Genomic DNA, 12,272 nt, shown 5'->3' with positions numbered 1-12,272 from the left:
AATAGTTTTTAAATTTAGTATTATTTTTTATTGGTTATTATTGTTGACTCAGGAGAGTCGTTTACAACCATACCAGAGTTTTTGAAAGTAGAGACATATATTGTAATCTAAACCTTGTCATTAATTCCTCAGATATGCTCAGAATACATTTTTACTGCTTTCTGACTTGGTTCCCTTGTCTTTCAAACATAGATAATGATATCATTTCTAACCTTACTTAATTAACATGGTTTTCACAACGAGGAAATAAATAAGGCCTATAAAACTTGTTTGGGGGGTTTCCGGGAAGATGGTGGAAGAGTAAGACGTGGAGATCACCTTCTTCCCCACAGATACATCAGAAATAAATCTACACGTGGAAAAACTCCTACAGAACACCTACTGAATGAGGCAGGTGACCTCAGATCTCCCAAAAGGTGCGCAAGGAGAGGGGATTAAGAACGCTGCTTAAAGGAGCTCCAGAGACGGGCGTGAGCCGCGGCTAAAAGCGCGGACCCCAGAGACGGGCATGAGATGATAAGGCTGCTGCTGCTGCCACCAAGAAGCCTGTGTGTGAGCACAGGTCACTATACACACACCCCTTCCGGGGAGCCTGTGCAGCCCGCCACTGCCAGGGTCCCGGGATCCAGGGACAACTCCCCCGGGAGAACGAACTCAGGCTGGTGTAATGTCATGCCGGCCTCTGCTGCTGCAGGCTCGCCCCGCACTCCGTGCCCCTCCCTCCACCCCAGGCCTGAGTGAGCCAGACCCCCCGAATCAGAGGCTCCTTTAACCCCGTCCTGTATGAGCAAAGAACAGACGTCCTCCTGCGACCTACACGCAGAGGTGGGGCCAAATCAAAAGCTGATCCCCTGGGAGCTGTGAGAACAAAGAAGAGAAAGAGAAATCTCTCCCAGCAGCCTCAGAAGCAGCGGATTAAAGCTCCACAATCAACTTGATGTACCCTGCATCTGTGGAATAAATGAATAGACAACGTATCATCCCAAATTAAGGAGGTGGACTTTGAGAGCAATATTTATGATTATTTCCCCTTTTCCTCTTTTTGTGAGTGTGTATGTATATGCTTCTGCGTGAGATTTTGTCTGTATAGCTTTGCTTCCACCATTTGTCCTAGGGTTCTATCCGTCTTTATTCTTTTTAATTTTTTTCTTAATAATTATTTTTATTTTAATAACTTCATTTTATTTTACTTTATCTTGTTTATTTCTTTCCTTCCTTCCCTCTTTTAGACAACAAATCATCCCAAATTGAGGAGGTGGACTTTGAGAGCAAGATTTATGTTTTTTTCCATTTTTCCTCTTTTAGTGAGTGTGTATGTGTATGCTTCTGTGTGAGATTTTGTCTGTATAGCTTTGCTTCCACCATTTGTCCTAGGGTATTATCCATGCGTTTTTTGTTTTATTCTTTCCTTTTTCTCTTAATAATTATTTATTCATTTTAATAACTTTATAATATTTTACCTTTATTTTATTTTAATTTATATTCTTTCTTTCTTTTTTTCTTCCTTCCCTCCTTCCTTCCTTAGTTCCTTCCTCCCTCTCTCCTTGCTTTCCTTCTTTCTTTCTTTCTACCTCTACTAATTCTTTCTTTCTACTTTTTCTCCCTTTTATTCTGAGCCATGTGTATGAAAGGATCTTCGTGTTGCAGACAGGAGTCAGTGCTGTGCCTCTGAGGTGGGAGAGCCAACTTCAGGACACTGGTCTACAAGAGACCTCCCAGCTCCACATAATATCAAATGGTGAAAATCTCCCAGAGATCTCCATCTCACCAGCAGCACCCAGCTTCACTCAACGACCAGCAAGCTACAGTGCTGGACATCCTATGCCAAACAACTAGCAAGACAGGAACACAACCTCACCCATTAGCAGAGAGCTGCCTAAAATCATAATAAGTCTACAGACACCCCAAAACACACAAACAGACATGGACCTGACCACCAGAAAGACAAGACCCAGCCTCATCCACCAGAACACAGGCACTAGTCCCCTCCACCAGGAAACCTACACAACCCACTGAACCAACCTTAGCCACTGGGGACAGACACCAAAAACAACGGGAACTATGAACCTGCAGCCTGCAAAAAGAAGAACACAAACACAGTAAGATAAGCAAAATGAGAAGACAGAAAAACACACAGAACATGAAGGAGCAAGATAAAAACCCACCAGACCTAACAAATGAAGAGGAAATAGGCAGTCTACCTGAAAAAGAATTCAGAATAATGATAGTAAAGATGATCCAAAATCTTGGAAATAGAATACAGAAAATGCAAGAAACATTTAACAAGGACCTAAAAGAACTAAAGATGAAATTAACAACAAGGAACAACACAATAAATGAAATTAAAAATACTCTAGATGGGATCAATAGCAGAATAACTGAGGCAGAAGAATGGATAAGTGACCTGGAAGATAAAATAGTGGAAATAACTACTGCAGAGCAGAAAAAAGGAAACAGAATGAAAAGAACTGAGGACAGTCTCAGAGACCTCTGGGAAAACATTAAATGCACCAACATTCAAATTATAGGGGTTCCAGAAGAAGAAGAGAAAAAGAAAGGGACTGGGAAAATATTTCAAGAAATTATAGTTGAATAATATGAGAAAGGAAATAGTTAATCTAGTCCAGGAAGCACAGAGAGTCCAATATAGGATAAATCCAAGGAGAAATATTTCAAGACACATATTAATCAAACTATCAAAAATTAAATACAAAGAAAACATATAAAAAAGGAAAAAGAACAAATAACACACAAGGGAATCCCCATAAGGTTAACAACTGATCTTTCAGCTGAAACTCTGCAAGCCAGGAGGGACTGGCAGGACATATTTAAAGTGATGAAGGAGAAAAACCTGCAACCAAGATTACTTTACCCAGCAAAGATCTCATTCAGATTTGATGGAGAAATTAAAACTTTACAGACAAGCAAAAACTGAGAGAGTTCAGCACCACAAAACCATCTTTACAACAAATGCTAAAGGAACTTCTGTAGACAAGAAACACAAGACAAGGAAAAGACCTACTATAAGGAGCCCAAAACAATTAAGAAAATGGAAATAGGAATATACATATCAATAATAACCTTAAATGTAAGTGGACTAAATACTCCCACCAAAAGACTCAGATTGGCTGAATGGATACAAAAACAAGACCCATATATTTGCTTTCTACAAAGACCCACTTCAGACCAAGAAACACATACAGACTGAAAGTAAGGGGATGGAAAAAGATATTTCATGCAGATGCCAACCAAAAGAAAGCTGGGGTAGCAATTCTCATATCAGAAAAAATAGACTTTAAAATAAAGACTATTAGAAGAGACAAAGAAGGACACTACATAAGGATCAAGGGATCAATCCAAGCAGAAGATATAACAATTGTAAATATTTATGCACCCAACATAGGAGCACCTCAATATATAAGGCAAATACTAACAGCCATAAAAGGGGAAATCAACACGAACACATTCAGAGTAGAGGACTTAAACACCACACTTTCACCAATGGACAGATCATCCAAAATGAAATTAAATAAACACAAGCTTCAAATGACAGATTAAACAAGATGGATTCAATTGATATTGATAGGACATTCCCTCCAAAAACAACAGAATACACATTTTTCTCAAGTGCTCATGGAACATTCTCCAGGAAAGATCATATCTTGGGTCACAAATCAAGCCTTGGAAAATTTAAGAAAATTAAAATTGTATCAAGCATGTTTTCTGACCGCTATGCTATGAGACTAGATATCAATTACAGGAAAAGATCTGTAAAAAATACAAACACATGGAGGCTAAACAATACACTACTTAATAACGAAGTCATCACTGAAGAAATCAAAAAAATACCTAGAAACAAATGACAATGGAGACACGATGACCCAAAATCTATGGGATGCAGCAAAAGCCATTCTAAGAGGGAAGTTTATAGCAATACAATCCTACCTTAAGAAACAGGAAACATCCCGAATAAACAATCCTAACCTTGTACCTAAGGCAATTAGAGAAAGAAGAACAAAAATCCCCCAAAGTTAGCTGAAGGAAAGACATCATAAGAATCGGATCAGAAATAAATGAAAAATAAATGAAGGATATGATAGCAAAGATCAATAAAACTAAAAACTGGCTCTTTGAGAAGATAAACAAAATTGATAAACCATTAGCCAGACTCATCAAGAAAAGCAAGGAGAAGACTCAAATCAATAGAATTAGAAATGAAAAAGCAGAAGTAACAACTGACACTGCAGAAATACAGAAGATCATGAGAGATTACTACAAGCAACTCTGCCAAAAAAATGGACAACCTGGAAGAAATGGACAAATTCTTAGAAATGCACAACCTGCCAAGACTGAATCAGGAAGAAATAGAAAATATGAACAGACAAATCACAAGCACTGAAATTGAAACTGTGATTAAAAATCTTCCAACAAACAAAAGCCCAGGACCAGAAGGCTTCACAGGCGAATTCTATCAAACATATAGAGAAGAGCTAACACCTATCCTTCTCAAACTCTTCCAAAATATAGCAGAGGGAAGAACACTCCCAATCTCATTCTACGAGGCCACCATCACCCTGATACCAAAACCAGACAAGGATTTCACAAAGAAAGAAAACTACAGGTCAATATCACTGATGAACATAGATGCAAAATTCCTCAACAAAATAGTAGCAAACAGAATCCAACAGCACATTAAAAGGATTATACACCATGATCACGTAGGGTTTATTCCAGGAATGCAAGGCTTCTTCAATATATGCAAATCAATCAACGTGATACACCATATTAACAAACTGAAGGAGAAAAACCATATGATCACCTCAATAGATGCAGAGAAAGCTTTTGACAAAATTCAACACACATTTATTATAAAAGCCCTGCAGAAAGTAGGCATATAGGGAACTTTCCTCAACATAATAAAGGCCATATATGACAAACTCACAGCCAACATCGTCCTCAATGGTGAAAAACTGAAAGCATTTCCACTAAGATCAGGAACAAGACAAGGTTCCCCACTCTCACCACTCTTATTGAGCATAGTTTTGGAAGTATTAGCCACAGCCATCAGAGAAGAAAAGGAAATAAAAAGAATCCAAATTGGAATAGAAAAAGTAAAGCTGTCACTGTGTGCAGGTGGTATGTTACTATACATAGAGAATCCTAAAGATGCCACCAGAAAACTACTAGAGCTAATCAATGAATTTGGTAAAGTAGCAGGACACAAAATTAATGCACAGTGATCTCTGGCATTCCTATACACTAATGATGAAAAATCTGAAAATGAAATCAAGAAAACATTCCCATTTACCATTGCAACAAAAAGACTAAAAGATCTAGGAATAAACCTACCTAAGGAGACAAAAGACCTGTATGCAGAAAATTATAAGACGCTGATGAAAGAAATTAAAGATGATACAAATAGATGGAGATATATACCATGTCTTGGATTGGAAGAATCTACATTGTGAAAATGACTCTACTACCCAAAGCAATCTACACATTCAATGCAATCCCTAACAAACTACCACTGGCAATTTTCACGAACTAGAACAAAAAATTTCACAATTTGTATGAAAACAAAAAAGACCCCGAATAGCCAAAGCAACCTTGAGAAGGAAAAACGGAGCTGGAGTAATCAGGCTCCCTGACTTCAGATTATACTACAAAGCTACAGTAATCAAGGCAGTGTGGTACTGCCACAAAAACAGAAAGGTAGATCAGTGGAACAGGATAGAAAGACCAGAGATAAACCCACGCACATATGGTCAACTTACCTTTGATAAAGGAGTCAGGAATGTACAGTGGAGAAAGGACAGCCTCTTCAATAAGTGGTGCTGGGAAAATTGGACAGGTACATGTAAAAGTATTAGATTAGATCACTCCCTAACACCATACACAAATAAGCTCAAAATGGATGAAAGACCTAAATGTAAGGCCAGAAACTATCAAACTCTTAGAGGAAAACATAGGCAGAACACTCTATGACATAAATCACAGCAAGATCCTTTTTGACCCACCTCCTAGAGAAATGGAAATAAAAACCAAAATAAACAAATGGGACCTAATGAAACTTCAAAACTTTTGCACAGCAAAGGAAACCATAAAGAAGACCAAAAGACAACCCTCAGAATGGGAGAAAATATTTGAAAATTAAGCAACTGACCAAGGATTTATCTCCAAAATTTGTAAGCAGCTTATGCAGCTCAATAACAAAATAACAAACAACCCAATCCAAAAATGGACAGAAGACCTAAACAGACCTTTCTACAAAGAAGATATACGGACTGCCAACAAACACATGAAAGAATGCTCAACATCACTAATCATTAGAGAAATGCAAATCAAAGATACAATGGGAGGTCATCTCACACCAATCAGAATGGCTGTCATCAAAAAATCTAGAAACAATAAATGCTGGAGAGGGTGTGGAGAAAAGGGAACACTCTTGCACTGTTGGTGGGAATGTGAATTGATACAGCCACTGTGGAGAACAGTATGGAGGTTCCTTAAAAGACTAAAAATAGAACTACCATATGACCCAGCAATCCCACTACTGTGCATATACCCTGAGAAACCCATAATTCAAAGAGTCATGTACCAAAATGTTCATTGCAGCTCTATTTACAATAGCCCGGAGATGGAAACAACCTAAGTGTCCATCAACAGATGAATGGATAAAGAAGATGTGGCACATATATACAATGGAATATTACTCAGCCATAAAAAGAAACGAAATTGAGCTGTTTGTAATGAGGTGGATAGACTTAGAGTCTGTCATACAGAGTGAAGTCAGAAAGGGAAAGACAAATACCGTATGCTAACACATATATATGGAATTTTAGAAAAAAAAATATCATGAAGAACCTAGGGGTAAGACATGAATAAAGACACAGACCTACTAGAGAATGGACTTGAGGATATGGGGAGGGGGAAAGGTAAGCTGTGACAAAGCGAGAGAGAGGCATGGACATATATACACTACCAAATGTAAGGTAAATAGCCAGTTGGAAGCAGCCGCATGACACAGGGAGATCAGCTCGGTGCTTTGTGACCGCCTGGAGGGGTGGGATATGGAGGGTGGGAGGGAGGGAGACGCAAGAGGGAGGAGATATGGGAACATATGTATATATATATATCTGATTCACTTTGTTATAAAGCAGAAACTAACACACCATTGTAAAGCAACTATACTCCAATAAAGATGTAAAACAAGACAAAACAAAACAAAACAAACCAGAAAACTTGTTTGGAAATAGAAGCACTATATAAAAAGAAATCTGTGACTACACCCTGGCTTCTGACAGGTTATTTTAAGCAACATAATGCTAAAACAAAGACATTTTATGTTACATTCCATACCATTTGTCATCTTAAATGTTGTAGAAGATAATAAAGAGGAATGCCTTACTATGCTCAGCAAGTATTGAACTGCTACAATTTCTTCCTACACACACACACACACACACACACACACACACACACACACATTTACATGTGCCTTAGTACACATAAGCACAAGTAAGTCTTCCCAGAAAATTCAATGTTGTATGTGGCTTGGTAAAACCAGAAGCATGAAGAGCCAGGACATAAGGAACATCTCAAGAAGTTGCAAAAGTAAACTAGCAGAAAACTCAGCAGGTAAATGTGAAAGACAACTGTTAAAACAAGTGATTCATAGGAAAAGAGAAAAAGTTGGAACAAATCAACTGGAAATAAGCTCCAGATGAAATAATAATCTATAAGCACACAAGATACGCTGGACAAGCCTTTATTTCTTCACGTGTACTGGAGAAAATTGCCTTTAAGTTTCTATTTTTAATCTGTTTCTCTCCCTGACTCCAAACTTCTTTTTCCATTTGACTGAATAAAAGTCTTACTGCAACAAAAGATCACAGCAAGCATTTATCTAAGAAAACAGAGCAACAATAACAAAAAATTTTTTGAACCTCTCTTCTCAAGGAGGTTTTCTTACTGATATTGGAGAATATACCAACTGAACTTCCCAAGGTGGGGAGAATGGGAAAGAACCAATATGCCTTTTGTAACTTTTCAAAATATTGTTGACTGTTTACACTGTGCAGATAATCTGACAGTGGGATAAAGGACTCATATGACAATATTATTTCATGTATTCTTCACAACGATTAAAATTACAATCATATAAATAGAATTTAAATGTTGTCAGTTAAATTTTGAATAGAATACAACACAGTAAATGTTTTAAACCTTTCTGTAGTCAATTTTATTAGAAAGTATCCTGAAAAAATGTAAATGTACATTGAAATATTTTATATTTCTGATATACTCAAAGAGGAATGAGTTTTGTTTTACAAATAAAAATCCTGATGAAAATCTTCATTTCCTTTCCTCTTGTTTCAACATATAAATAAATATTACATGTAATATAATTGATTTTTTATGTAGTGTGAGATATTTTTATAATACAGATTAACTGTATCTATATTCAAGCTATTTATCTACATGATCAGAAAAGCTATGTGATTCAGCATTAATATTTTAAAGTTTTAAAATTAATATCATCAAACGCCTACAAATTCAAATATTTTGTAATGTACAAGATTTATTATAATATGTTACTATCTGAATTAGTGTGAATTCTACATGCACAAATACAATAGAGAACGATCAAAATATATATAAAATTTCAAATTAAACATGGCAATTGGGTTGAATTAAATAGGTGGCTAAATAACAGCACTTCTAAAAGGGACTAAAAGTGGGGAAAAAATGGTCTTCCCTGATGGCGCAGTGGTTGAGAGTATGCCTGCCGATGCAGGGGACACAGATTCGTGCCCCGGTCTGGGAAGATCCCACATGCCGTGTAGCGGTTGGGCCCGTGAGCCATGACCGCTAAGCCTGCGCGTCCAGAGACTGTGCTCTGCAACAGGAGATGCCACAACAGTGAGAGGCTTGCATACCGGGAAAAAAAAAAGGGGGGGGGGGGGAAGCTCTTTTCCATTTATGTAATTTTTTAAATTAATTTTTATTGGAGTATAGATGATTTACAATGTTGTGTTAGTTTCTGCTGTAAAGTGAATCAGTTATACATATGCATATATCTACTCTTTTTTAGATTCTTTTTCCATATAGGTAATTACAGAGTACTGAGTAATTTCCTGTGCTATACAGTAGGTTCTTATTAGTTATCTATTTTATACATAGTAGTGTGCATATGTCAATCCCAGTGTCCCAATTAAAGATAAATATTTCGCTGTTTATCATTCTAAGAAAATAAGTCAGTGAAATGGCTTTAGGGAAAGCCTTACTACCGACACAAGTTAAATTAAAATTACCCTTTACATAACACACATGGCAAGATGTTTCCGGGTTGCATGGAAAGAAAAATTGTCTCTTCTTTCTTCATCATTTTCTAAGATTATCTTAGTTGCTTCAAGTTCCTCAGTTTTTGTCATTAAACACTCCTCTTTTTATCTCTGTCTTAACATCCTCCAGTATTCATGTCTTAGAGATTTTCATATCTTCATATTAGTAGTACTTGAAAACTTTTAAAAAATAGTAAGATATTTTGTACAGTTTTATGTTTTCACTCTGTTGTCTGAAAAAAGAATTTATTTTCTGTTAAAATAGACAATTGATAAAAAAAATCTCTATTATTAAAAAATATTATTTGAAGTCTATCAGGTTTTCTATACTCATTAGAATTATCTAGATTAATAGATCTCTCTGAAGTTTTGGATGTTATACATACAAGATAATATAATGAATTACTGCCTGTATTAGTGCTTGAAAATTTCCTCTCTCTCAACCATCCAGCTGCATAACTATTAAGGAATATTTCCCCATAATCTTAAATGTCTCTCATCCTACATTCTTGTAAAGACAATTAGCAGAGCATAAAATCATATGTCTGTAGTGTATATATGTGATAAAGAACTGGAATATACTTGTTATAACCTGGAAATTGTGGCCCCAAACAATATTCTGGGAAAGAAACAAAAAATGAATATCATGGAAGGAATACATTCTAGGAGTTATAGTTTTATCAATACCCCATTACTCACCATGGCAGAGATATATGCCAGGGTAGAAAACAGACCTGCAATTCATTACACCAATATTGGATGCATGTTATTAAACACTGAAAAGAGAACTCTGAGCTAGGTGTTTGAATTTGTCTTGCAGCAGTATATCTGAAAATGGAATTCCATTAGCACACTGGTGTGTTAACACAATAAAAGATAGCGAGGTATTTTCTCTGTTAAAAATCTCTGCTGAGAGATCACCCTTTCTTCAAGATTAAAAAAAAAAGTGTAAAAGAAAGAATATCTATAAACACAACACTGGGCTTATGAAAAAGTAAGGCTGAGGGGAGATAAAAAGAAGAAATGGAATATAATATTAAAGACTAAGATAGACGTCGGAAAGCATATAACAGAGAAAATTATTTTAAAAATTTCTCATTTTATCAGGATGTAACCAATCACTTTGGCACCTTAGAAGTTTCATATTTCAAAAGCATTTCTTTCTTCTACTAAATCTTCATTATTTACTAATAGTCTTGTCCTAAGCATATCACCTATTTTCTCTTTTCCTAACATATGATTTATTTTTTTTTTATTTTTATAGATTTTCCAAAACTAAAAAAGTCAAACTGCCAAACAACTATCACTTTTAAAAGTCGAGATTTATTTCATTTAATACAAATGGTAAGAAGCTACAATAAGAAATCAATATTGGTAAGCAAATCATATAGCTCAGGGAGAAGCTTATGGATCATGTATTCTCATATGTCAGGCAACTATATTCCAGGTTACAGGGAAAAAATATAGATCATAATAGGATGCATTGGGGATAATTGTCATATGTTTGTATGTTCTTGGAATTCATTTTCCCTATACTAAATTTTTCACAGAAATAAATATAAAGCTGCCACTCACATTTGTTTAACAATAATTAGTCATCAGTCATTCTGAATGATGATAACACTGATTATTCAAGAGGTAGTATGGAGAGATGCCTGCAAGAAACATGTCTAGTGTGGGCTGTGAAATCTGGATTGCTTCATAAGAGAAGATGGATGCGACTGGGAATTAAGGTTTTATTTATCTTCAATATGCAGAAGAAGAGAGACATACCTCTTTAGCTTGTCTAAACTACTGAGTAGTCACCACATTATATTTCATGACAGAACTGTAGGCTTTTGATTATTTCATTAAATATAGCCATTAGGTTATTCCCTTGGCTAACCAAGGAAAAGTAGGTTCATGCAAAAGCTTTTTTTTTAGCATACATCGGTAAGATATACATTTGGAAAAATATCTCTGTGCTTACTACAGCAAAATATATTTAAAAATTCAAAAGGTGTAAGAAAATAAAGACTTAATTGAAAGAAATTTTATAATATAAAGAAAAATTACACATTTTTAATAACATTATTAATATTTTAAATCTCCATTGAAGAACAAATTTGTTTCAGTGCAAGCTCAAATAAGCAATATACAAACAAAAGAAACTCTCCTGATATCATAGGGACAGTAGCAATAAAACTAATGATGAATTAAATAATAGATATGAATATCAGAGGACAAATTTCTAATTTACAGATAATTACCAGTTTTGAATAAATAGACTGAAGCATAAAGATCAATGAATATAATGTAGTTACTGTCATCATCATAATCATTATCATATCACCATCATGTATATGATAAAAAGGTATATATATATATATATATAAAGGTATAGTCTAAACACAAAATTGTCCATATAAAGACACAATTATAAAGATAAAGCTAATGCCAAGATAGATCCTAAATGATTTCTAATAAAAATATACATTTAAAAATCTAAAAATCACATGGATATAAAAAACTTACTTACAGAAGAGCAAGCCCCAGCTGGTTTCTGAACATTATGATATTACGTGTGTATGTGTATATATATATATATATACACATACGTGTGTATGTGTATATATATATATACACATACACGTGTATGTGTGTATATATATACACATACGTGTGTATGTGTGTATATATATATACACATACGTGTGTATGTGTATATATATATACACATACGTGTGTATGTGTATATATATATATACATTCTGCATATCTAAATAACAAATTCATAGAATAAAAATAAAATAGAATTGATATAAATAATAACACAGTGTTGAACTAGACACACTAAATGTTTTATTCTTTTAAGCAAATTACATTCAGAAGGAAGAAACATAGACCTCTAATACATTCTTGACAGACAAGATTCAAAATCTTTATTAA

The sequence above is a fragment of the Aethalodelphis obliquidens genome, unplaced genomic scaffold, assembly GCF_003676395.1.
Source record: "Aethalodelphis obliquidens isolate GAN/ISIS:26980383/991018 unplaced genomic scaffold, ASM367639v1 scaffold16, whole genome shotgun sequence".
In the NCBI taxonomy this organism is placed as follows: domain Eukaryota; kingdom Metazoa; phylum Chordata; class Mammalia; order Artiodactyla; family Delphinidae; genus Aethalodelphis; species Aethalodelphis obliquidens.
The sequence above is the reverse complement of the archived record's forward strand: the minus strand, read 5'-3'. Positions refer to the sequence as shown.